Source organism: Triticum aestivum, chromosome 4B (genome assembly GCF_018294505.1).
Source record: "Triticum aestivum cultivar Chinese Spring chromosome 4B, IWGSC CS RefSeq v2.1, whole genome shotgun sequence".
NCBI lineage: Eukaryota > Viridiplantae > Streptophyta > Magnoliopsida > Poales > Poaceae > Triticum > Triticum aestivum.
Window position 1 is genome coordinate 197,324,772 of NC_057804.1, and position 22,868 is coordinate 197,347,639.

Below are 22,868 nucleotides of genomic sequence, written 5' to 3' on the forward strand. Positions count from 1 at the left end.
ATGCGGCGACATCTTGTAGGGCCGTTTAGCTATAGGAGTGGTGCCTGGTTTCAAGTCGATGATGAATTCGACAGCTCTGGCAGGGGGAATCCCTGGAAGCTCTTCAGGAAAGACATCGAGGAATTCACGAACGACAGGAATGTTTTCAATGCCCTCGAGGGGTGCAGCGTTCAATGCGTTCAACGCATAAAGCCTTGCCTCGACATTCTGAACCGAACGAGCATTGTAGCTTATTATTTCATCGGAAGGGTGTAGCAGATGGACGATCTTGGTGGCGCAAACTATAGAAGCAGTATGCACTTTCAACCAATCCATACCCAGAATGAGGTCGATTTTAGACGACTTCAGTATAATGGGAGAGTTATAGAATTCCAACCCTTCGATTTCAACGGGAACATTGTGACTAACCATAGAGGTTTGACACTGGCCCGCAGGGGTGTGTACCACTAGCGGAGTGTTCATCTCTTCGTATTTAATGCCATGCATGAATGCAAATGCTGCTGAAAGGAACGAATGTGATGCTCCTCTATCAAATAAAACGGATGCTGGTACTGAAGTTACGAGGAGTGTACCCATCACAGTAGCAGGCTGGTATTGAGCTTCATTGAGATCAATGTGGTTGGCATGAACACGACCATAAGACTTGGCATTGTTGTTGCGAGGCTGGTTGTTTCCACGACCAGCTGCGGGAAGGGCCAGTTGATTCTGATTCTGATTGCAGTCCCTAGCACGGTGACCTGGTTGACCACACTTGTAGCACAGACCATTATTGGGAGTGGGAACAGGAGCTTCGGGTGGTGGAGCTGGAAGCCTTGGCTGACTAGATGGTGGAGGACGCAGACGAGGTGCAGCATAGGTCTGCCTTGGAGGAGGTGCAGTTGGACGGTACATGTTGTTCGGGATCCATATCTTACGCTTCTGCGAGGGCGGTCCCGAAGATGAGCCCGTGTCACGGTTGCGCCTGTGAGAGCTCTGGTGTTCCTGCAGACCAGTCTCGACATTGATGGCCTTGTTCAGAAAGGTGGCGAAATCGGCAGTCATGCACTAGAAGTGCGAGCTTGATGTCAGCTTGAAGGCCGTCACGGAACTTCTCCTGTCTGCGTGCATGAGTTGCAATGTCTTCTTCAGCATAGCGGGACAAGTCCAGAAATTCCCGCTGATAAGCTTCCACAGTTTTGTTGCCCAGGGTGAGGTTGCGGAACTCACGCTTCTTCCTGTCCATGATCCCCTGAGGAATGAAGCAGGCATGAAAGGCAGCTTGAAAGTCTGGCCAGGTGATGATTGTTCGAACTGGCAGAGTACGCATGTGGCTGTCCCACCATTGAGCTGCGGGTCCCTTCAGGAAGAGGGAAGCAAATGTGACGTAGCTGGCAGGGGCTACATCAGCAGACTCCATCTCATAAGTGATTTCACAGATCCAGTCATCAGCATCCAGAGGCTGAGTTGAGCTGCGGTAGATGGTTGGGTTGAGACGCATGAAATCCTGCAGAGTTACTGGGTTTGGCTGCTGATTCACAATGGGGCGAGGAAATTGAGCCAACATATTCTCCATGAACTGACAGTTCAGCTCGAACTGTGGGATCACACCAGCCATGTACTCAGGCGGTGGTGGGGCATTGCCGCCACGACCATGACCACCTGGTCTAACCATCCTGCTAATATATAACAGGGGTAGTTCAGCATTGAGAAATTTGCATAGACAAGAATCATTCATGATGAAACATGCATAATGAAAGGAGCACGATAGATACTACATAGTAGTCGGCATAACTTACAAAAGGGGTCGGACATAGAGTTCAGTACACGGAGTTCAGTACATAGACTAAGTCATCATAGGCGACACGCAGGCTCGCGGCGAATGCATCTAACACTAATGAGCAAGACTACATTAGTCCCAGGAGGTACTATGGAGGTAGTCATAGCCTGACAACTGGTAGTGAGGTAACGGATAGTCCACGTCAGCGGCCTGGGGGCCGCGGATACTCTGATGTAGAACCCGACGCTCAGGTGGCAGAAGATGACCAAGTGCGGGAGAGTAGCCTCCCACCTCTGGCCAACCGACACCGTGGGGCATCACGGTCCTAGCTGGGTAGATCGCAGAATGCGACATCTGTCTAGATAGAACAAAGGAGTGCAACAACATCAGAGCCCTGTAAAGGTGCTGACGAGTGGTATACAACTCGTGGCGAAGAGCTCGGTTAGCTCGGTCTAGCCCGTCAGCATGCAGAACCAGGCTATGATGGTCGAAGGGCTCTCGGGTGATGGTGGAGTAGGCAGCAGTGTAGTATCCCTCCGCACCAACGTCGGATGTGATAGCAATGTGCCTGAAAGGGGAAGTGTCCAACACCCGATACTCTCCACGAAGATGTGTCAGAGCAGCATAGGCAGCATCATGAACTGCCATCTCGATGGTCACTCCAACACCATGAGCGGTGTGCAGCACAGTAGTGGAGTCATACTCCCGAGAGTAGAGGTGGACGATGGCACGGTATTGCTCCTGGTTAAAGTCCTAGTACTCCTCGTAGACGGTGTACTCATGGTGCCAGCGATAACCCAAATAGGTCATCATCTCAGCTAGCACAACAGGTGATCCTGAGGGACCAATGGCCGCCGTGTGGCGCACGACCCGCCTCGTGGGTTCCATCGGAAAACAAAGATGTTTCAATGGATTCAAATGGCAATGTGGGTACTATTCATAATACTATCCTACAGAATAACTATGGCTTATCAAACTTTGGGGTGAATGTGGTAACGGAATCCTAATGTAAGAGTTAGTAAATTCGTTTAACCCGAGGAGGAGAGAGTTCAGAGCCCAGAGTAAAGGTCGAGAAGTAAAAGATCCTAATACCACCCAATGGCGTCGTGGGCCCGTAAGACACACATCCATGTTAGTAGAAGTTTTGTATTTACTAGACGATTCAATCGTACACTAATCATGCACGCAAACGTGTACGATCAAGATCAGGGACTCACGGGAAGATATCACAACACAACTCTAAAAAATAAAATAAGTCATACAAGCATCATATTACAAGCCAGGGGCCTCGAGGGCTCGAATACAAGTGCTCTACATAAACGAGTCAGCGGAAGCAAGAATTTCTGAGTATAGACATAAGTTAAACAAGTTGGCATAAGATGGCTAGCACAAACTGGGATACAGATCGAAAGAGGCGCATGCCTCCTGCCTGGGATCCTCCTAACTACTCTTGGTCGTCGTCAGCGGCCTGCACGTAGTAGTAGGCACCTCCAGTGTAGTAGGAGTCGTCGTCGACAGTGGCATCTGGCTCCTGGGCTCCAACCTCTAGTTGCGGCATCCGGGAAGAACAGGGAAAAGGGGGAAAAGAGGGAGCAAAGCAACCGTGCGTACTCATCCAAAGTACTCGCAAGCAAGGATCTAGACTACATATGCATGGGTATATGTGTAAAGAGGCAATATCGGTGGACTAAACTGCAGAATGCTAGAATAAGAGGGGGATAGCTAGTCCTATCGAAGACTACGCTTCTAGCAGCCTCCGTCTTGCAGCATATAGAAGAGAGTAGATTGAAGTCCTCCAAGTAGCATCGCATAGCATAATCCTACCCGGCGATCCTCCCCTTGTCGCCCTGTGGAAAAGCGATCACCGGGTTGTCTGTGGAACTTGTATGGGTGTGTTTTATTAAGTAACCGGTTCTATTTGTCATAAGGTCAATGTACAACTCCGGGTCGTCCTTTTACCGAGGGACACGACTATTTGAATAGATAAACTTCCTTGCAGGGGTGCACCACATAACCCAACACGCTCGATACCATTTGGCCGGACACACTTTCCTGGGTCATGCCCGGCCTCGGAAGATCAACATGTCGCAGCCCCACCTAGTCACAACAGAGAGGAAAGCACGCCGGTCTAAATCCTATGCACGCAGGGGTCTGGGCCCATCGCCCATTGCACACCTGCATGTTGCGAACGCGGCCGGAAGCAGACCTAGCCCCCTTAATACAAGTGCAGGCTTACGGTCCAATCCGGCGCGCGCCGCTCAGTCGCTGACGTCAAGAAGGCTTCGACTGATACTACGACGTCGAGTGCCCATAACTATTCCCGCATAGTTGGTTAGTGCGTATAGGCCAGTGGCCAGACTCAGATCAAATACCAAGAACTTGTTAAGCGTGTTATTATGAAGTAATCGTGAACGCTGACCAGGGCCAGGCCCACCTCTCGCCTAGGTGGTCTCAACCTGCCCTGTCGCTTCGCCACAAAGATCCACACAGAGGGCCGTCGGAACAAAGGTCCTTTCAGCCCCCAATCTGTGAGTCACTCGTGGGTACTCAACGAGCCGACCCGACTTTAGTCACCATCTGTATAGTATGTATATATGTATAGTATAAACCCGTGATCACCTCCCGAGTGATCACGACCCGATAGTATAGCAAGGCAGACTGACAAGAATGTAGGGCCAATGATGATAAACTAGCATCCTATACTAAGCATTTAGGATTGCGGGAGGTATCAATGAATGTAGCAACAATGACAAGCTATGCAACATAATATGAGTAACCTAACAGTAACATGCTACACTACTCTAATGCAAGCAGTAGAGACAAGAATAGGTGATATCTGGTGATCAACGGGGGGGGGGGGGGGGGGGGGGCTTGCCTGGTTGCTCTGGAAAGAAGGAGGGGTCGTCAACACCATAGTCGAACTGGGCAGCAGCAACGTCGGTCTCGTAGTCTACCGGAGAGAAGAGGGGGAGAAACAGTAAATACAATGCAAACATAAGCATGACGATGCATGACATGACAATGAGCGGTGTTAGGTGTGCCCTAACACGGTAGTAGGTGATACCGGTGAAAGGGGGAAACATCCGGGAAGTATCCCCGGTGTTTCGCGTTTTTGGACAGGTGAATCGGAGGGGGAAAGTTGTAGCTTCACTATGCTAGGGATGCGTGGCGGACGAACAGGCTGCTTATCTGGATTCGTCTCGTCGTTCTGAGCAACTTTCATGTACAAAGTTTTTCCATCCGAGCTATGATTTATTTTATATTAATATTAAAAGATTTAATCATTTTTAGAATTTATTTAATTATTTGATTCTAACATTATCCAGAATAGTGTAGGGTGACGTCATCATGACATCAGCAGTCAACAGGGCATTGGATGGGTCAAACTGACATGTGGTCCCAGCTATCATTGAGTGTTAATTAACCTAACAGATTAATTAACTAACCTAAGTGATTTGGTTAATCTAATCAGGATTAATTAGTTAATTAATTAATTAATTAATTAATTAATATTTTATTTATTATATATTTTTTAATTCCCTTTTTTTACAAAAACGTTCTGGGCGTGTGGCCCATTTGTCATAGGCCCCAGGGGCCATAGCGGGTGTGGGGTTCACGGGCGTCGGGTGCCGGGTGAGGGCGCACCCGACCGGGCACTCGCCGGCAGGGCGGGATGAGGTCGTCGGGGCAGGCCGGCGTGGCCAGCCGGGCCATGGTGGGCGGAGGCGAGGGGTGGCACCTGTGGGCCAGTGGCGCGCGATCGGGCGCGGTGGCGCGACCGTGGGAGGAGGAGAGAGCGGAGACGAGGCGCGGCGAGGCACGGGGCCATGGGGTGCCGGCTGGAGCAGCAGGGGGAGGCGGGCAGTGACCGGAGGCGGCGCTGAGGGGCGAGGCCAGGAGGCACAAGCCGGCGCGAGGACCCGCACGAGCGCGGCCAGGGCGTGGCCCGGCCGCGGTGTCCGAATGGGCAGGGGCGTGCGAGGAGAGGGGGCGGCCAGGGCCAGGTACGGGGTGCACGTAGCCATCGGCCATCAGCGATGCGAGGAGGAGGGCGAGGCCATGGCCGAGGTGGCCGGAGTAGGGGAGGCGACGGGAGCCCGAGGGCTGGACGCAGCGAACGCACGGTCGCAGGCGCGGCCAGGGGCGAGCCCGGGCATTGCCAACAGCGCGGCCATCGGGCGCGGGGGGGGGCATGGTGAGCCTGGGGCGAGGGAGAGAGGAGGCCGAGGCCTCGCCGAGGGAGCGTAGGGCAGTGGCAGCGGGGCGCGGGGAGGAAGACGGGGACGGCCGATGACGGGAGGCAGTCCGGTGGGGAGGAGGAAGCAGGCCGGCGAGGGAGCTCCGGGCACCGGCGTCCGCGTCGGTCGATCCGGGCGACGGGAGGGGTCGTTCCCCCGATCCAGATCTGGATCGGGAAGGGAGGGGGAGCGACATGGGGAGCGAGTGAGAGGAGGGTGGGGTGGGTGTCGGTTAGGGTTTTCTGGATCAGGGGGGATAAGGTGAGGAGTGGTGGGTGGCCGGCTGGGCCCTTGCCCAGTTAGGCTGGTGGCCTGCTGGGCCAGTTGGCCCAAGGGGGTTTGGGGGGGGGGGTTTCTTTTCTGTTTTATTTCATTTTAAAATATTTAGGCACTTTCTAAAAAAATGTTTTCTCCACAAAAATTACCAGTGCAATTAGGGCTGGAAAAAAAGCTCGAAGCTCGCGAGCTAAACGAGTAGCTCGTGACTCGGCTCGAACTCGAAAAATAATGAGTCGAGCCAAGCTTTAGTTTAAGATCGTTTATAGACCAAGTTAAACGAGCCAATCTCACGAGTACTCGTGTAACTCGTTAGGCTCGATACAAAAGATCAGCCACTCCCAATACAAAAAAATATGCCACTCAACACCCTAGGTTCCAGGCGCACAACACAAGGCCCAACCAATGAAGGCCCAGGCGCCTAGGAGACTCGTGCATTACAAGAAAATTACAATTGTTTAGTGATATATATGTTTAATATATACATAATCATTTTTATCATTTTGAGGGTTTTATGTTCATATCTTTAACGAGCTTAACAAGCTAAACGAGCCAGCTCGCGAGTTATACGAGTCGAGCCAATCTTGGGTTTAAGCTCGTTATAGTAACGAGTCGAGTCGAGATAGCTCGTTAACGAAACGAGCTCTAGCGAGTCGAGCCGAGCTGGCTCGACTTGGCTCGAATTCCAGCCCTAAGTGCAATACTTGGCACCCACCGAACATTTTTGTTACAAGGTTTGAAAACTTTTGCTATTTGACATGTTTTGAATTGATTTGTGAATCGGTTTTGATCTATCGAAAGATTAGCAACAATAATGGAGGTGACTTGGCATCATTTGCGGAGTTTCACTGTAGCATAATTATCCGGGCGTTAGATCATGCCAATTCCATTCGTCGACAAGCCTGATCCCCAGTTTTGATCTAGGGTTTCTGAGGACTAGATCAAAGGTGTCAGCGACTGAATGTTTAGGCTTGGGAGGGGAATAAAGTGCCATGAGGCCTGTGAAAAGGGGTTTGGATGATGGCATACTATTCTGCTACAACTAAACTAACGACTTAGATAAATTAGTAGAATCGGACATAGTCCATAGCATAGTTGGGATTCTATAGTTTTGTACAAGATTCTGTGATTTGGATTGTGACTCAACATGGCTTTTACCTGATTCGAATTCATAGTGGGACCTGTATCGACATGCTTCCATAGGGTTGTCAAGTCGTAGGATTCTAGGAGCCGACAGGATTCTGACTACCTTGTCTCTTGTACCGGATCACAAGTGGCGGGATTTCTGAGGCCTGCTGTCTCACTGCCTGGTGCACGTCAGGAAGCAGGATGGGAAAGAGGTAGGCAGCGTAATGCTCTGGAATGAAGGAATGGAAGTGTGTTCCTTCTGGAAGAGGAGTGACCTCTTATAGACAAGACAAGTTGAAACTAACACCTTATTAATGGAAGAGAAGCAGGCGCACTAAATCCCATTCAAGAGACAAAGAAGAAACTGTTCGAGTCTGTTCAGCTTCGTCTCCTATTAGTAGGCCAATCGTTTCAACTTATTTCTTGCGTGACGAAAACAAAGAGTGTGTACACGTGGCATGTGTCCTAGCTTGCTGGCTCGACCACGATGCGCATGCGAGGCGTGGCGAGGTGGTCCACAGAGGAGGAGTGCACGTGTATGTGCTTGTCAAGCTCTTAGTGGTATGTGGAACAACTCCCCTTATAAGTTGGTCTCACACATTCTCTACTAGCGAGGTGGGACTAAACTTTCCACACCACCTTGCCATGCATGAATGGGCCAGATTGGCCTCTGGAATTAACAATGAATTAGTGGAAACATTCTAAAATATTAAATGAGCTAATAGTTCCAACAATCCCCCACCAGATCCACAAAGCACATAGAATTTGGCTATGGTTCCAAAACATACTTTATATACCGATGATTTAGTGGAGACTGTGAAGTTGAACTTCCACCTAGAACACCATGTTACACTCATTCACAACTTGAACAGTGGACTGCACCTTAAACTGCAAGTTTTGTGCGAACAAGTTTGATGTAAAAGTCTTGACCGATATTAGACAATTGAAAACTTTCCCGCGGGTATGAGCATATACGTCATACTCTAGGGCATCTTCATGAGTTTATTAAAGAGCACCCAACTCTTAGAGACTGCGACGTATAACGGTCTAACTTATATAAGTGTTTTCTTTCAAATGTTTTGTAGGACATCTTTGCCTACCCAAGCCACACAGAACACATTAAGATAAATATCATCCTACCATATAGATTAGGAGAAAATTACACGATAGCAGAGTGGATCTTCGTAAAATAAATATTCTTTCTTAGTTATCCAATAACTTATCTCACCAATTCTAATTCACAGGATCTCCGATCGCGTAGAATGGGTTAACACCATGAACAATATATGTACTGGGTCTCAATCCCATCTCATTTGATGCATTGTCTATTAAATTTTTGGGATTAACCCTTTGTGAAGGGATCTGTAGATTCTATGATGTGTTTATATAGTCCAATGCTATAACTCCATATTTTCTCATAAATCTAACATATTTTAGTATCCTTCTCACTTGTCTTGATGACTTCTTATTATCCTTAGAACTATTTATATTACCTTGACAATCATTGCTTGATTATCACAGTTCATTAGGATAACTGGTACTGGTTTTCAACCACCAACGAGTCCATCAAAAGTTCCTGAAGCCACTCTACTTTAACTATTGTTATGTCTAATGCTATGAGTTCTACTTCCATTGTTGACCTTGTTAAGATGGTCTTCTTGTAAGAATTCCAGGAAATAACACCACCACCAAGTGTAAACACATAACCACTTGTGGCTTTAAGCTCATCAACATCAGATATCCAATTCGCATAACTACAAAACCTCAAGTACTCTCTCGTGGGAAACCACGGCCACCTATGTGGCCATTGGCCCCTTAGTGGTTCGGCAAGGGGGAAGGGCGCGTTGCACAGAGAGCGGAGGGTGTAGAGCAGCATCACAGTGATCACACGGGCAATTTTTACCCAGGTTTGGGCCGCCGCAAGGCGTAAAACCCTACTCTTGCTTTGGTGGATTGATGAGGGGATCGTGGTGGAGACACAATGCTCTTGCCCCGCAAGGTCGCCTTGGGACGAGAGCTGCTACCTGAGTATGAGTGTACAAAGGTCCTAATCCTTTCTAAGGTTGCCATGACCCTCCTTTTATAGGTCAAGGGGTCACCACATGGCAAAACAGTCATTACACACTGATTAGATAGCCATAGTGCTATCATACCTAACTCTGCAGACGGGACATAGCACATTGAATCCACCGTTTAGTGTCACATCATGGTGCAGCCCTGCAAGCCTTGCTGTGCCATTCAACCACCTTCTCGCCTGCCTACGTGACACGTCCCTGGACGGGTGTCATCTGGAGGTGATCTCCTTCAGAAATGTCTGCCACGTGAGAAGTAACGACCACTTAATCACTTGGGGGCTTGACACCGCACCGATAGGTGACTCACATTGCTGTGAGGTGGACCAGTGGAGCCTTGGCGGGGTAATCCGCCCTCAACGTCCCCGATAAGCCTGCCAGGGGAGTCTTGAGACTTGTCTTGGGGGTAACCTCGACCCGGCCAGGCTCGCCTGCCTGACAAGGGAGGTTTTTCCTTGGTGATACTTTGCTCTTTTGGTTGGTCTTGGTCTTCTTGATCCGCCCTTTGATTTCTCAAAGAGCTTATCTCTTATGCTTGGCCTTGTCTTGGATGTTGTAGCCTTGCTCTTAAACCTGTGTACAGTCTGGGCAACACACCTGGGGTTTATTGCACCGATAGGAGCCCCCGGGCCTGGCCTGAACACGTTGCCAAGCGTCGTTGGGGTAGGCCCTATCCAATACATACGCGAGAGGGCTGATGGTATCTCACCCTTTGAGATCTTTGCTTCTTCATTAACCTGTGCTTGAGTCAGCTTCCAATCTTTCCGCACGTCGTGCAAGACATTGTGCAGAAGTCAATAAGCCATGATCCATGGGTTACCCACGTCCCATGTTCACGGGGCAGTAACCGCCATTCCACTAGTTTTCCCGCCCCTAGTGCTTCCGCCATGTGTGTTGCATGCATCACGCAGGGTTGGTGGCGGATGCGGAGGGCGCGGGAATGAGCACCATGGCAGAAAACCAGGCGTCGCGGATTGGCACAGGGGGTTGGCTTAGGTTCCTTGAACCATTGATGGCGCGATAGAGCCGGACTGGAGGAGCGGGGCGGCTACCTCCAGGGTAGAGAGCCAGCTCCCTGCCACATTCGCCTATAAAAAGGAACGCATGACAGGGCGTTTCTTTGCACATCTCACTCCTTCCTTTTCCTTAGTAGTTCTCGTCCACCATGGTGAGGGGCCGGGGGTGTGGCGGTGTTCCAGTGGCAGCGACAAGAGCTTCTACTCGACAGCGCCTCCCCCTCCCACTGAAGACGCGGGGAGGAGCCTGTTGCGAGAGGAGGTGGGAGGGGGTGAGGTCGCGGGCGTCCTGGTGCTCGGGGTCGAGGAGGATGGGGGGGGGGAGGGGCGCTCTGGTTGCCCCTCCACCGGCCGCTCAAGCCCCAATGGAGGGCCATGTCAGAGACCAGCCATTGGAGTTCAACATCAGACGGCACAGGTCCGTGCACGGCCGCCTTCGTCTCCCCACTCCATTTGCGAAGATGACGAAGCTTGAGCAGCCTCGTGCATTGAAGCTGCACATGAGGGGTTGCTGTAATGGCAACATGCGGGTGGATGTGGATTTCCCCGCCCCTCTTGTCATGCTCTTTCGTCGTGGCTGGAAGACTTCTACTTGCGCCCACAGCTTGTCGGAGGGGCACATCCTCCATTTTAAATTAATGGTCGATCTGCTCTCCATCAAGTTCTTCGGGTGCTCACTTAGGGTGCTGCACGGAGAGCTCGACCGACGACGAAAGCTCCTCCTCGAGCGATAGCAACGAGGAGGACAGTGACGACGCGCCAACGGGGAGGATGATGGCTCCGACTCCGGCTGAACACCAGCCACACCATCACGGTCAGGCGGCGGCACTACCATCTGCATCTGCACCTCCTTCTCGGAAAGGCGATTTGCTGGGGAGTTGGATGTGGAGGTGCGTATGGTGTCTCTGGCTCCTGCAGTAGCCTTCCAGCTGGGCCCCGGCAGGCTTCCTCGTGGGCTCCGGCTTTGTTCGCCCTGCCGCGTCCTGCTAGACCTGGTGGCCATGACTAGGGGGCCGTCCCTGCCGATCTCTTAACCATCACCTTCGTCCGCGCCCTCCCGATCTTATCAGGCTCCTCGGCATGGGGCCTGACGGGGCCAGGCTGGGCTTCTGCCCAGGCACTCCTCTTGCCCTCTTCACCTCCCACCGCAGTGCCTAGGAGGAGAGGGACAAGAAAGGGATTACGGGGCACTTATATGTTTTCAGTCTAAAATGTAGGCACTTGCCAAACTTTAGTCTAAATTATGTAATCTTCTTTATCCATGCTTATGTTCTGTAAAATCCGTACTTCCTTATCAGCATATTAATGAAAAAGACAAGCCTTGCCGGGTACTTGTGCATGTAATATATCCATGCAGAGAGGGAATGCCTCTATACGTTTAAGTAAACAAGTTTCCCCCAGCAAGCTATCCTGCGGGTGCCTTTAGTTTGCTGCCGTGGGGCAAAGTCTACCTGGCATAAAACTATAAAGAAGGACCAGCACCTCGTCGAACCCTCTCCATCAAAGGCCATTGCGACCACCTTGCCTGAAGCAACGTCCGGGACAAAGGATGGGAGCACCTATGTTTCTAAGGCAACGAGGTTTTCATATGCACAAGTTTTCTCCTTACAGAACATGTATGGATAAGAAAGAACTTAACTGTTTGGCTTGCCGGGGATTGTTGTGCAAGCTTTTCTCCGTTTCTTCTCTTCGGGACAAAGTCCACGGCAAGAACCCTGCAGCTTAGTGTAGATGAAAACAGAGCTACATGTGATCTTATCTACATGAACATGCTATGCTTATGCATGCATGCAATTTTCGGGGGGCCCCCAGCGCTTCATTTATTTATCTGGTGCTCAGGGTCTATGCCTTGCTTTGTACAAAGGATTACATGCAACATTGGAAGTGCTTGTACAAAAGGGTGGCTGCTGGGCAGGGCCCGACAGCCGCGCCTTATGGGTAGAACTTACGGAGATGCTCAATGTTCCATGAGTTTTGCAATTGAATGCCATCTCCGGTCTTCAGACGGACTGCACCAGGTCTGGTGACTCATACTACCCGGTAAGGGCCTTCCCACTTCGGCATCAACTTATTTGCACCCTTGGCAGATTGAACACACCTAAGGACAAGGTCACCTTCCTCAAAGCTCCGGGCATGAAGCCTACGGATGTGATAACGACGCAGGGCCTGCTGGTAGCGTGACGCACGCGTAGCAGCCCGAAGACAGTTCTCCTCAAGTAGCACAGCGTTGTCACGCCAGTGTTGTTCCTGCGCTACTTCATCATAAGCAAGCATTCGATGTGACCCATATATGAGTTCCGTGGGGATCACCGCTTCTGCCCCATAGACTAGGGAGAAGGGAGTCTGCCCGGTAGCTCGATTTGGTGTCATACGGAGGGACCAAAGAACCACCGGCAGCTCGTCGATCCTTCGCCTGTCGCACTTCTGTAGCCTATCAAATGTTCTTGTCTTGAGTCCTCATAACACTTTAGCGTTTGCCCTCTCAGCTTGTCCGTTGCTTCTGGGATAGGCAACAGAGGCAAATGAGACTTTGCTTTCGAAGGCATGAACGTATTGCATGAAGGTGCGGCTTGTGAATTGGGTGCCATTATTAGTGATGATCCTGGCGGGTACTCCGAAACGGCAGACCAATCCTTTCAAGAACTTGGTAGCTGACCGCGCGGTCACCTTCCTCATGGGCTGCACCTCTGGCCACTTTGTGAACTTATCGATACTGACGAATAAGAACTCAAAGCCCCCAGTAGCATAGGGGAAGGGGCCCAATATGTCGAGCCCCTAGACAGAGAAGGGCCATGACAAAGGGATCATCTGGAGAGCTTGAGCAGGCTGATGGATATTCTTAGAGTGGAACTGGCAGGTTTCACATTTGCTGACTAGCTCAATTGCATCTTGGAGGGTCGTGGGCCAGTGAAAACCTTGCAGGAAGGCTTTTCCAACCAGGGCCCTTTATCCAATGTGGGAGCCGCATGTACCCTTGTGTATCTCTGCCAACAGTTCCTTTCATTCTTCCCGGCAACTGCACTTCAATTTCACACCTTTGGGCCTTCTTTTGTATAGCGTGTCGTCAATGAACTAATACATACCGGCCCTCCGTGCTACTCTTTCAGTTTCTTCTTGCTCTTCAGGAAGTTCTCCTGTTTGGAGGTAATGGACTATGTGCCGTGCCCAACGAGGGATCCTGGATTTAGGTGTCCCCATGTGTCCTGTCTATCCAATGTGGGCCAGACCGATGGGCCGTGAAGATAGAGTGGAGAATCATCCCCCGTGTCCGAGTAGGACTCCTATATGCATGGATAGCAAGATTGGTGTCCGGATATGTTCTTTCCTTCCCTTGTAAACCGATTTGGTGTAACCCTAGGCCCCTCCGGTGTCTATATAAACTGGAGGGTTTAGTCCGCAGGGGTAATCATAATATTCATAGGCTAGACAAGCTAGGGTTTGGCCATTACGATCTCGAGGTAGATAAACTCTTGTAACCCCTATACTCATCGAATACAATCAAGCAGGACATAGGGTTTTACCTCCTTTAAGAGGGCCTGAACCTGGGTAAACATTGTGTCCCTTTGTCCATTGTTACCATTGATCTTTAGACACACAACTTGGGCCCCCCTACTCGAGATCTGCCGGTTTTGACACTGACATTGGTGCTTCATTGAGAGCTCTACTGTGTAGTCCTGAAAAAGCGATCTATGGCTCGCCTAGTCATCAACGACAATATCACCTTTGGAAGGAGCCTAACTTCTGGGCAGACCTTCCAGCTCGGCGGTTTCATCATAAGCGCCCGTACGGCCATCAAGCCTACATCACCCCTACGACCGCCGAACACCGTCTTCGCATCAGTCTCGAGTACTCCAAAAAGATGGATCTGGCAGATGTCTCATCCTTAAATGAGCTGCTAGATCACATTGCTGCCCTTGGGGTTTCAACGGATTATGGTCGGATTGGGCTTAAGCTTGACCAGAGTGAAATTTATCACCCACCTGGTAGCGGTCGTTGAGGAACGAGCCAAGGACACTTCTCCCCCTATGTTGAGAACCAAATATGTTCGGGTCTCCTAACCCCTCAAGCCGGATACTCTCCCTTTAGATGGGACTCCACGTCCCCCAAACTCTGGCTCGGATGTAGGATCGGGGGAGCACTTGGATGTCCCCGGACCTGAACTGGTTACTTTGAAGATTTTACAAGCTCCAAGCACATATGTGGGTCGGGATTCAAATTTTAACCCACCCACCCACCACAATCAATACTCTTCAAGCAACTTAGACCCTCCATACATATATGACCTGATGTATCTATGGAAGCAACCTAAGGAAACGGTCCATCACTTTTGGGCCAGATTCTTACTTGTTCAAAGCAAGATCAAAGATTGTTGCGACGATGATGTAGTCTCGGTCTTCCATCACAATTGTACCAATGAGGAAATACAGAATGCCCTCGACCGTTGTCACATATAGTGCTTCACAAAACTATCACAGGTTATACAAAAGTACTGCGCGATGGAAAGCACATGGAAGGCCCAGAAAACTCAATTGGAGCCTGCTGCCTTTAAGCAGTATGCGTCCCGAACTAAATGGATGCACCCTAGCGAGGCATCCGAGCATCAGTCCGTCGGCAAAAAAATAAACCCTTTACGGGATATAGGTCCATTATTGACGAACTCCTTGACAAGCCCTGTATGATACATGCAACTCCGAGTATAGACTCAACCCATAGTCTTCGCAAATGTTGGGTACTTCGACAGGTAGCAATGAGTGGAGAGGCCATCCTCGCCACCATCACTCTAGAGAAATACTCTTATACGTCCATTTTGCATCATGTTTTCTTACTGTTATTTATGTTATTTTATTGTATAATAATGCTTTTGGAGTAATTCTAACGCCTTTTTTCTCATAATATGCAAGGTATGCATCAAGGGGGAGAATTCTGGCAGCTGGAAATCTGGACCTGAAAAAGCTACATCAAGCTACCTATTCTGCACAACTCCAAATGAGCTGAAACTACCCGAGGATTTTTTATGGAATATTTAAGAATTATTCGAGCAAATAAGTACCGGGGGGGGGGGGCACCAGGTGGCCACAACCCACCTGGGCGCGCTAGGAGGCCTAGGTGCGCCCTGGTGGGTGCTGCCGTCCTCGGCCCACCTCCGGTGCCCATCTTCTAGTATATAAGTCATTTTTACCTAGAAAAAATAAGGAGAGGACTTTTGGGACGAAGCGCCGCCGCTTCGAAGCGGAACTTGGGCAGGAGCACTTTTGCCCCCCGGTGGGGCGATTCCACCGGGGGAACTTTCCTTTCCGAAGGGGAAAATCATCATCGTCATCATCAACAACTCTCCCATCTTGGGGAGAGCTATCTTCATCAACATCTTCAAGAACACCAACTCCTATCAAACCCTAGTTCATCTCTTGTGTTTGCTACCTCTTGAGCACTGCATTGGATTTCCCCAAAGAGGAGAGGATGATGCAGCAAAGTAGCGTAAGTATTTCCCTCAGTTTTTGAGAACCAAGGTATCAATCCAGTAGGAGACCATGCACAAGTCCCTCGTACCTACACAAAACGATAGCTCCTCGCAACCAATGTGATTAGGGGTTGTCAATTCCTTCACGATCACTTACGAGAGTGAGATCTGATAGAGATGATAAATAATATTTTTGGTATTTTTGGTATATAGATGCAAAGTGAAAAGTAAAAGGCAAAGTAAAAACAAAGCAAGTAATAAAGTAATGGAGATTGATATGATGAGAATAGACCCGGGGGCCATAGGTTTCACTAGTGGCTTCTCTCAAGAGCATAGATATTCTATGGTGGGTGAACAAATTACTGTTGAGCAATTGACATAATTGAGCATAATTACGAGTATATCTAGGTATGACCATGTATATAGGCATCACGTCCAAGACAAGTAGATCGAAACAATTCTGCATCTACTACTATTACTCCACTCATCGACCGCTATCCAGCATGCATCTAGAGTATTAAGTTAACAATAGAGTAACGCCTTAAGCAAGATGACATGATGTAGAGGGATAAATTCATGCAATATGATAAAAAACCCATCTTGTTATCCTCGATGGCAACAATACAATACGTGCCTTGCTGCCCCTTCTGTCATTGGGAAAGGACACCGCAAGATTGAACCCAAAGCTAAACACTTCTCCCATTGCAAGAACTACCAATCTAGTTCGCCAAACCAAACAGATAATTCGAAGAGACTTGCAAAGATAACTCAATCATACATAAAAGAATTCAGAGAAGATTCAAATATTATTCATAGATAAGCTGGATCATAAACCCACAATTTATCGGTCTCAACAAACACACCGCAAAAATAAGATTACATCGAATAGATCTCCACGAGAGAGGGGGAGAACATTGTATTGAGATCCAAAAAGAGAGAAGAAGCCATCTAGCTACTAGCTATGGACCCGAAGGTCTGAAGTAAACTACTCACACTTCATCGGAGGGGCTATGGTGTTGATGTAGAAGCCCTCCATGGTGGATGCCCCCTCCGGCGGAGCTCCGGAACAGGCCCCAAGATGGGATCTCGTGGATACAGAAGGTTGCGATGGTGGAATTAGGTTTTTGGCTCCTGTTATGATCATTTGGGGGTACGTAGGTATATATAGGAGGAAGGAGTACGTCGGTGGAGCAACAGGGGGGCCACGAGGCAGGGGGCGCGCCCTGGGGGGCTCCCTCGTGACCGCCTCTTTTGTTCCTTGGAGCAGGGTCCAAGTCTCCTGGATCACGTTTGGTGAGAAAATCATGTTCCCGAAGGTTTCATTCCATTTGGACTCCGTTTGATATTCCGTTTCTTTGAAACACTGAAATAGGCAAAAAACAGCAATTCTGGGCTGGGCCTCCGGTTAATAGGTTAGTCCCAAAAATAATATAAATGTGGGAAATAAAGCCCAATATAGTCCAAAACAGTAAATAAAGTAGCATGGAGCAATAAAAAATTATAGATACGTTGGAGACGTACCAGGCATCCCCAAGCTTAATTCCTGCTCGTCCTCGAGTAGGTAAATGGTAAAAAAGAATTTTTGATGCGGAGTGATACTTTGGCATAATTTCAATGTAAATCCTCTTAATTGTGATATGAATATTTAGAACCGAAAGATTCAAGACAAAAGTTCATATTGACATAAAAATAATAATACTTCAAGCATACTAACTAAGCAATTATGTTTTCTCAAAATAACATGGCCAAATAAAGTTATCCCTACAAAGTCATATAGTCTGGCTATGCTCCATCTTCCCCACACAAAATATTTAAATCATGCACAACCCCGATGACAAGCCAAGCAATTGTTTCATACTTTAACATTTTCAAAACTTTTTCAATCTTCATGCAATACATGAGCATGAGCCATGGATATAGCACTATATGTGGAATAGAATGGTGGTTGTGGAGAAGACAAAAAGAGGGAATATGGTCTCACATCAACTAGGCATATCAACGGGCTATGGAGATGCCCGTCAATAGATATCAATGTGAGTGAGTAGGGATTGCCATGCAACGGATGCACTAGAGCTATAAGTATATGAAAGCTCTACAAAAGAAACTAAGTGGGTGTGCATCCAACTCGCTTGCTCACGAAGACCTAGGGCATTTTGAGGAAGCCCATCATTGGAATATACAAGCCAAGTTCTATAATGAAAAATTCGCTCTAGTATATGAAAGTGACAAAATGAGAGACTCTCTATCATGAAGATCTTGGTGCTACTTTGAAGCACAAGTGTGGTAAAAGGATAGTAACATTGTCCCTTCTCTCTTTTTCTCTCATTTTTTTATTTGGGCCTTTTTTTATGGCCTCTTTTTTTTGATCTTTCTCTTTTTTTTGTCCGGAATCTCATCCCGACTTATGGGGGAATCATAGTCTCCATCATCCTTTCCTCACTTGGGACAATGTTCTAATAATGATGATCATCACACTTTTATTTTTCTTACAACTCAACAATTACAACTCGATACTTAGAACAAAGTATGACTCTATATGAATGCCTCCGGGGTGTACTGGGATATGCAATGAATCATGAGTGACATGTATGAAAGAATTATGAATGGTGGCTTTGCCACAAATACGATGTCAACTACATGATCATGCTAGCAATATGACAATGATGGAGCGTGTCATAATAAATGGAACGGTGGAAAGTTGCATGGAAATATATCTCGGAATGGCTATGGAAATGCCATGATAGGTAGGTATGGTGGCTGTTTTGAGGAAGATATATGGTGGGTGTATGATACCGGCGAAAAGTGCGCGATATTAGAGAGGCTAGCAATGGTGGAAGGATGGGAAAAAGTGCGTATAATCCATGGACTCAATATTAGTCATAAAGAACTCATATACTTGTTGCAAAAATCTAGAAGTTATATAAGAAAAGTATTACCGCATGCTCCTAGGGGGATAGATTGGTAGGAAAAGACCATCGCTCATCCCCGACTGCCACTCATAAGGAAGACAATCAATAAATAAATCATGCTCCGAGTTCATCACATAACGGTTCACCATACGTGCATGCTACGGGAATCACAAACTTTAACACAAGTATTCTTTAAATTCACAACTACTCAACTAGCATGACTCTAATATCACCATCTTCATATCTCAAAACAATTATCAAGCATCAAACTTTTCTTAGTATTCAACGCACTCAAAAGAAATTTCACATATCTTGAATACCAAGTATATTAACATTAAGCAAATTACCATGCTATTAACGACTATCAAAATAATCTTAGTGAAGCATGAGAGATCAATAGTTTCTTTAAAACAAATCCACCACCGTGCTCTAAAAGATCTAAGTGAAGCACTAGAGCAAAAATTATCACGCTCAAAAGATATAAGTGAAGCACTATAAGCAAAACTATCAAGCTCAAAAGATATAAGTGAAGCACATAGAGTATTCTATAAAATTCCAATTCATGTATGGCTCTCTCAAAAGGTGTGTACAGCAAGGATGATTGTGGTAAACTAACAAGCAAAGAAGCAAATAATACAAGACGCTCCAAGCAAAACACATATCATGTGGTGAATAAAAATATAGCTTCAAGTAAATTACCGATGGAAGTAGACGAAAGAGGGGATGCCTTCCGGGGCATCCCCAAGCTTTGACTTTTTGGTGTCCTTGGATTATCTTGGGGTGCAATGGGCATCCCCAAGCTTAGGCTCTTTCCACTCCTTGTTCCATAATCCATCAAAAGAATTCACCCAAAACTTGAAAACTTCACAACACAATACTCAATAGAAATCTCGCGAGCTCCGTTAGAGAAAGAAAACAAAAAACTACTTAAAGGTACTGTAATGAACTCATTCTTTACTTATATTGGTGTTAAACCTACTGTATTCCAACTTCTCTATGGATTATAAACTATTTTACTAGCCATAAATTCATCAAAATAAGCAAACAACCCACGCAAAACAGAATCTGTCAAAAACAGAACAGTCTGTAGTAATCTGTAACTAACACAAAATTATGGAACTCTAAAACTCCTACCAAAATAGTAAGTCCTGGACAATTTGTCTATTGAACAGCAGCAAAAAGAATCAACGCAAAATCACGTTTCTGTGATTTAACAAAATTATATTCATGCGTGCAAAGTTTCTGTTTTTCAGCAGAATCAAACCAACTATCATCGTAGGTTATCCTATAGGTTCTACTTGGCACAAACACTAATTAAAAGATAAAAATACATATAAACAGAGGCTATATGAATTATTTATTCCTAAACAGAAGCAAAAACAAAAAACAAAAATAAAATTGGGTTGCCTCCCAACAAGCGCTATCGTTTAACGCCCCTAGCTAGGCATAAAAGCAAGGATAGGTCTAGGTATTGCCATCTTGGGTAGGCAATCCATAAGTGGCTCTCATGATAGATTCATATGGTAATTTTATTTTCTTTCTAGGGAAGTGTTCCATGCCCTTCTTTAAGGGAATTTGGAATCTAATATTCCCTTCCTTCATATCAACAATTGCACCAATCGTTCTAAGGAAGGGTCTACCAAGAATAATAGGACATGAAGGATTGCAATCTATATCAAGAACGATAAAATCTGCGGGCACATAATTCCTATTTGCAACAATAAGAACATCATTAATTCTTCCCATAGGCTTTTTATTAGTGGAATCTGCAAGATGCAATTTTAGAGAGCAATCATCAAAGTCACGGAAATCTAGCACATCACACAAAGTTTTGGGAATAGTAGAGACACTAGCACCCAAATCACACAAAGCATGAAACTCATAATCTTTAATTTTAATTTTAATAGTAGGTTCCCACTCATCATAGAGTTTTTTAGGGATAGAAACTTTCAACTCAAGTTTTTCTTCATAAGATTGCATCAAGGCATCAACAATGTGTTCGGTAAAGGCCTTATTTTGACTATAAGCATGAGGAGAATCTAGCACGGATTGCAACAAGGAAATACAACCAATTAAAGAGCAATTTTCATAATTAAATTCCTTGAGATCCAAAATAGTGGGTTTAGCAACATCTAGGTTTTTATTTCTTTCAATCCCACTTTTATCAATTTCATCATCAAGATCTAGAAACTCAAAATTCTTAGAACGCCTTCTAGGTAAAGGAAGATCATATTTAGTTTCATCAAGATTCAAATTGCAAAACAAAGATTTAATAGGGGACACATCAATAACTTTTAGATCTTAATCTTGATTTTCATAGGAATTTGGTTTAGCGGCCATCTTATTGACTAAGGTAGCTTGCATATCCGAAATTTCAGCGGTCATCTTTTCAAGATGAGCAATTTGGGCTCTTATACCATCAAATTCTTTAGACATATCATCGAGTTCTTTATTCATATAACTCATAAAACTTTTTTGTTCCTTAAGCTCGTTTCTAAAGAAATTATTATGCTCAAATTGCAAAACCATAAACTTTCTGACATTGCTTTCGATCTCCTCTAGCCTTTTAAGGTGAAGATCACCAAATCTAGGTAGAGCCATCGCAACAAGCAAGCAAACTAACACACGAGCAAACAAAAAGGCAACGGGAAAAAGAGGAGGAGATTGGGAAAGAGAGGGCGAATAAAACGGCAAGGGTGAAGTTGGGGAGAGGAAAACGAGAGGCAAATGGCAAATAATGTAATGCGAGAGATAGGGATTGTGATGGGTACTTGGTATGGTTGACTTGCTCTTGCGTGAGCCTCCCCGGCAACGGCGCCAGAAATTCTTCTTGCTACCTCTTGAGCACTGCGTTGGATTTCCCGAAGAGGAGAGGATGATGCAGCAAAGTATCATAAGTATTTCCCTCAGTTTTTGAGAACCAAGGTATCAATCCAGTAGGAGACCACGCACAAGTCCCTCGTACCTACACAAAACGATAGCTCGTTGCAACCAACGTGATTAGGGGTTGTCAATCCCTTCATAGTCACTTACGAGAGTGAGATCTGATAGAGATGATAAGTAATATTTTTGGTATTTTTGTTATATAGATGCAAAGTGAAAAGTAAAAGGCAAAGTAAAAACAAAGCAAGTAATAAAGTAATGGAGATTGATATGATGAGAATAGACCCGGGGGCCATAGGTTTCACTAGTGGCTTCTCTCAAGAGCATATATATTCTATGGTGGGTGAACAAATTACTGTTGAGCAATTGACAGAATTGAGCATAATTATGAGTATATCTAGGTATGATCATGTATATAGGCATCACGTCCAAGACAAGTAGATCGAAACGATTCTGCATCTACTACTATTACTCCACTCATCGACCGCTATCCAGCATGCATCTAGAGTATTAAGTTAAAAACAGAGTAACGCCTTAAGCAAGATGACATGATGTAGAGGGATAAATTCATGCAATATGATAAAAAAACCATCTTGTTATCCTCGATGGAAACAATACAATACGTGCCTTGCTGCCCCTTCTGTCATTGGGAAAGGACACCACAAGATTGAAAACAAAGCTAAACACTTCTCCCATTGCAAGAACTACCAATCTAGTTGGCCAAACCAAATGGATAATTCGAAGAGACTTGCAAAGATAACTCAATCATACATAAAAGAATTCAGAGAAGATTCAAATATTATTCATAGATAAGCTGGATCATAAACCCACAATTCGTCGGTCTCCACGAGAGAGGGGGAGAACATTGTATTGAGATCCAAAAAGAGAGAAGAAGCCATCTAGCTACTAGCTATGGACCCGAAGGTCTGAAGTAAACTACTCACACTTCATCGGAGGGGCTATGGTGTTGATGTAGAAGCCCTCCATGGTGGATGCCCCCTCCGGCGGAGCTCCGGAATGGGCTCCAAGATGGGATCTTGTGGATATAGAAGGTTGCGGCGGTGGAATTAGGTTTTTGGCTCCTGTTATGATTGTTTGGGGGTACGTAGGTATATATAGGAGGAATGAGTAC